Consider the following 6000-nt stretch of genomic DNA (forward strand, 5'->3'; position numbering starts at 1 on the left):
AAATCACTGCAACACTTAACAAAGAGCTGCAGTTAGATTTCAGAATGGGTGGCAAATAATAAATTAGTACTAAATATTTCAAATACTAAGAGCATTGTATTTGGGACAAATCATTCACTACACCCTAAACCTCAACTAAATCTTGTAATAAATAATGTGGAAATTTAGCAAGTTGAGGTGACTAAACTGCTTGAGGTGACCATGGATTGTAAACCGTCATGGTCAAAACATGTTGATACAACAGTAGCTAAGATGGGGAGATGTCTGTCCATAATAAAGCGTTGCTCTGCCTTTTTAACAACACTATCAACAAGGCAGGTCCTACAGGCCCTAGTTTTGTCGCACCTGGACTACTGTTCAGTCGTGTGGTCAGGTGCCACAAAGAGGGACCTCGTAAAATTTGAATTGGCTCAGAACAGGGCAGCACGGCTGGCCCTTAAATGTACACAGAGAGCTAACATGGCTCAAAGTAGAGGAGAGATTGACTTAATCACTACTTGTTTTTGTAAGTGTTGACATGCTGAATGCACCGAGGTGTCTGTTTAAACTACTAGCACACAGCTCCGACACCCATGCATACCCCGCAAGCCATGCCACCAAAGGTCTCTTCACAATCCATGTCAAGAACAGACTATGGGAGGCGCACAGTACTACACAGAGCCATGGCTACATGGAACTCTATTCCACATTAGGAAACTGATGCAAGCAGTAGAATCAGATAAAAAATATATATATAAAAATACACCTTATGGAACAGCTGACTGTGAATAGACACACACAGGCACAGACACATGATAAGACACGCACTCTACACACACGTCCACATGGACGTTGTATTGTATACAGTGCATTCGGAAGGTATTCAGACCCCTTGACTTTTTTTCCACATTTTGTTACGTTACAGCCTTGTTCTAAAATATATTAAATTGTCCCCCCCCCACTATCTACACACAATAGCCCATAATGACAAAGCAAAAACAGGTTTTTAGAAATTATTGCAAATGTATTCCAAATAAAAACGGAAATATCACATTTACATAAGTATTCAGACCCTTTACTCAGTACTTTGTTGAAGCACCTTTGGCAGCGATTACAGCCTTGAGTTTTCTTAGGTATGACACTACAAGCTTGGCACACCTGTATTTGGGGAGTTTCTCCCATTTTTCTCTGCAGATCCTCTCAAGCTCTGTCAGGTTGGATGGGGAGCGTCGCTGCACAGCTATTTTCAGGTCTCCAGAGGTGTTCGATCGGGTTCAAGTCCGGGCTCTGGCTGGGCCACTCAAGGACATTCAGAGACTTGTCCCGAAGCCACTCCTGTGTTGTCTTGGCTGTGTGCTTAGGGTCGTTGTCCTGTTGGAAGGTGAACCTTCGCCCCAGTCTGACGTCATGAGCGCTCTGAAGCAGTTTTTCATCAAGGATCTCTCTGTACTTTGCTCTGTTCATCTTTCCCTCGATCCTGACTAGTCTTCCAGTCCCTGCCGCTGAAAAACATCCCCACAGCATGATGCTGCCTCCATGCTTCACCGTAGGGATGGTATTGGCCAGGTGATGAGCAGTGCCTGGTTTCCGCCAGATGTGACGCTTGGCATTCAGATCAAAGAGTTCAATCTTGGTTTCATCAGACCAGAGAATCTTGTTTCTCATGGTATGAGAGACCTTTAGTTGCCTTTTGGCAAACTCCAAACGGGCTGTCATGTGCCTTTTACTGAGGAGTAGCTTCCATCTGGCTACTCTACCATAAAGGCCTGATTGGTGGAGTGCTGCAGAGATGGTTTTCCTTATGGAAGGTTCTCCCATCTCCACAGAGGAACTCTGGAGCTCTGTCAGAGTGACCATCGGGTTCTTGGTCACCTCCCTGACCAAGGCCCCTTCTCCCCTGATTGCTCAGTTTGGCTGGGTGGCCAGCTCTAGGAAGAGTCTTGGTGGTTCCAAACTTCTTCCATTTATGAATGATTGAGGCCACTGTTTCCTTGGGGACCTTCAATGCTGCAGACATTTTTGGTACCCTTCCCCAGATCTGTACCTCGACACAATCCTGTCTCGGAGCTCTACGGACAATTCCTTCGACCTCATGGCTAGGTTTTTGCTCTGACATACACTGTCAACTGTGGGACCTTATATAGACAAGTGTGTGCCTTTCCAAATCATGTCCAATCAATTGAATTTACCACAGGTGGACTCCAATCAAGTTATAGAAACATCTCAAGGATGATAAATGGAAACAGGATACACCTGAGCTCAATTTTGAGTCTCATAGCAAAGGGTCTGAATACTTATGTAAATAAGGTGTTTGTTTTTTATTTTTAATAAATAAGCAAAAAATTATAAAAACATGTTTTCACTTTGTCATTATGGGGTATTGTGTGTAGATTGAGGAAAAATAAATATTTTAATCAATTTTAAAATAAGGCTGTAACGTAACAAAATGTGGAAAAAGTCAAGGGGTCTGAATACTTTCCGAATGCACTGTATAGGTAATAGTGGAGTAGTGGCCTGAGGGAACACACTAAATGTATTGGGTAAAGTGTTATGAAATGTAATGTCATGTAATATTTTAAACTGTATATAACTGTCTTAATGTTGCTGGACCCCAGGAAGAGTAGCTGCGGCCTTGGCAGCAGCTAATGGGGATCCTTAATAAATACAAATACAAAACATTTTGGGACTACAGTGGGGAAAACATGTATTTAGTCAGCCACCAATTGTGCAAGTTCTCCCACTTAAAAAGATGAGAGAGGCCTGTAATTTTCATCATAGGTACACGTCAACTATGACAGACAAAATGAGAAAAAAAAATCCAGAAAATCACATTGTAGGATTTTTAATGAATTTATTTGCAAATTATGGTGGAAAATAAGTATTTGGTCAATAACAAAAGTTTCTCAATACTTTGTTATATACCCTTTGTTGGCAATGACACAGGTCAAACGTTTTCTGTAAGTCTTCACAAGGTTTTCACACACTGTTGCTGGTATTTTGGCCCATTCCTCCATGCAGATCTCCTCTAGAGCAGTGATGTTTTGGGGCTGTCGCTGGGCAACACGGACTTTCAACTCCCTCCAAAGATTTTCTATGGGGTTGAGATCTGGAGACTGGCTAGGCCACTCCAGGACCTTGAAATGCTTCTTACGAAGCCACTCCTTCGTTGCCCGGGCGGTGTGTTTGGGATCATTGTCATGCTGAAAGACCCAGCCACGTTTCATCTTCAATGCCCTTGCTGATGGAAGGAGGTTTTCACTCAAAATCTCACGATACATGGCCCCATTCATTCTTTCCTTTACACGGATCAGTCGTCCTGGTCGCTTTGCAGAAAAACAGCCCCAAAGCATGATGTTTCCACCCCCATGCTTCACAGTAGGTATGGTGTTCTTTGGATGCAACTCAGCATTCTTTGTCCTCCAAACACGACAAGTTGAGTTTTTACCAAAAAGTTCTATTTTGGTTTCATCTGACCATATGACATTCTCCCAATCCTCTTCTGGATCATCCAAATGCACTCTAGCAAACTTCAGATGGGCCTGGACATGTACTGGCTTAAGCAGGGGGGACACGTCTGGCACTGCAGGATTTGAGTCCCTGGCGGCGTAGTGTGTTACTGATGGTAGGCTTTGTTACTTTGGTCCCAGCTCTCTGCAGGTCATTCACTAGGTCCCCCCGTGTGGTTCTGGGATTTTTGCTCACCGTTCTTGTGATCATTTTCACCCCACGGGGTGAGATCTTGCGTGGAGCCCCAGATCGAGGGAGATTATCAGTGGTCTTGTATGTCTTCTATTTCCTAATAATTGCTCCCACAGTTGATTTCTTCAAACCAAGCTGCTTACCTATTGCAGATTCAGTCTTCCCAGCCTGGTGCAGGTCTACAATTTTGTTTCTGGTGTCCTTTGACAGCTCTTTGGTCTTGGCCATAGTGGAGTTTGGAGTGTGACTGTTTGAGGTTGTGGACAGGTGTCTTTTATACTGATAACAAGTTCAAACAGGTGCCATTAATACAGGTAACGAGTGGAGGACAGAGGAGCCTCTTAAAGAAGAAGTTACAGGTCTGTGAGAGCCAGAAATCTTGCTTGTTTGTAGTTGCCCAAAGACTTATTTTCCACCATAATTTGCAAATAAATTCATTAAAAATCCTACAATGTGATTTTCTGGATTTCTTTTTCTCAATTTGTCTGTCATAGTTGACGTGTACCTATGATGAAAATTACAGGACTCTCATCTTTTTAAGTGGGAGAACTTGCACAATTGGTGGCTGACTAAATACCTTTTTCCCCCACTGTATATCAACAATGGACTAATGAAACAAATACTAAAATATCATTTTTGGGTGGCGTTTTCCTTTAAGTTTTTCTCCAGATACTCAAACCCCCAGTTTAAAAAAGGAGAACAAATTGGCACAAACAATATCTACAAAAATATTTCCAGAATTTAACAATAAAATGTGTCAGACTTGTCATACAAGACAACACATAATGTGGTCTAATATCTTAACCAAAGCGATGTCTGTCATTCTATACACCTTGGTGATGAGAACCTCTACTTTCTCTCCTCCCAGATGAGAGGTCAAGGATACACACAAAATGAGTGTCTTTCAGCTCCTCAGCAGTTGACAAAATCTCTTCTGAAAGAACAAAAAAGAAAAACCAGCATACACAAATTAACTTCAGAGTATTTAAAGTAACTGTACAGTGAAAATCTCACTTTTAAAAGTTAATATTCTGTTAACTCATACCCAAATAATGTTGTTGACTCATCCTATACTCGTATGTGGCCAAAGCATAGATTGGAGAGAAAAAAAAAACACTTCAAAAACCCCACCTCAACCTTGTATCTCAAACAGACCGTTTCAAAAATGCTTGCTATTTCCTTAGAGAATGATGTCATCCTCCTGAATATTTTTAATGACCAGTATACACCCACACCATTCTGTTGTTGGGGTACTCCCACACCATTCTAACACATAAAAGCTGTTTTTTAAACATACTTAATTACACTTTTTTGGAAGGAAAACTATTCCACTCATATTGTAATTAATTATAGGTCATATTTCATAGAAATCTGGAAACACTGAACAGTTACTTTAAGTTGTAGAAACATTATGCATACAGCCCTCCTGAAAACAGTGTCTACATTCTATGTAATTAATTAATCAATGCCTAATATGCGTAGACAGAATGTACCATAAAAATCATGTTTGATTTTACCTTGCACTGTACCATGTAATCAATACTCAGTCTAGCCTCAAGAATGGACAGTGCATTTGCCATAACTGCTCACTGAAGTGGACTCGAGTTTTAAAGTTGAAAGCCCCACTTGAAGGTCAACATTAGGAAATATGATATTGTATATATGCTTGTGAGCAGGTCATGAACCACGAATAGTAGTCGGCTTGAAAATAGCCAGGATCTTCCGCCTCAGCTAAAAGCAGTGCCCCATGACTGGCTCCCAGGGGTGTGTGTTTACCCTCGTGTCCCCCTCTACCCGGTGAGTTACCGGGTTCAGGGAGAGCAGCCTCACTCTGGCCCCTGCGAGAGGGCAGATGAAGCCTGCAGACAGGCAGGACAGAAGTGTGTTGTCATGGGGGTCTTGAGGTACACTTAAGGACCTGCGGTCCCCAGATGACATCAAAGGAACAAAAGCACCATCGATGGCCATCCATTGGTTTATACCTGCCAGCGAGAGAGAGATACATGGTAGTGTGTCTGCAACTCCTGTACTCACAAACAATACAGTGAGTATAACATGCAAAATTATACATTCATGCATGTCCTATTTTAACAAAGGGAGCTGTATAAGTGCATTTAAAATAGCATACAATCAACACATTTTACAGTAAAACAATTAAATTAAATAAGTAAAAGCAAACAAGCAATAAAAGATGAATAAAACATTAAAAAAACACTAAGGATGTATAAAACAAAATCCCTGATTAACTCCAGTCAAATGAAAGAAATGCATATAAATGATGAACATGAGCTCTACATTAACAAATACTGTGGTTTTATAGTA

This window comes from Coregonus clupeaformis, chromosome 9 (assembly GCF_020615455.1).
Source record: "Coregonus clupeaformis isolate EN_2021a chromosome 9, ASM2061545v1, whole genome shotgun sequence".
NCBI classification, from domain to species: domain Eukaryota; kingdom Metazoa; phylum Chordata; class Actinopteri; order Salmoniformes; family Salmonidae; genus Coregonus; species Coregonus clupeaformis.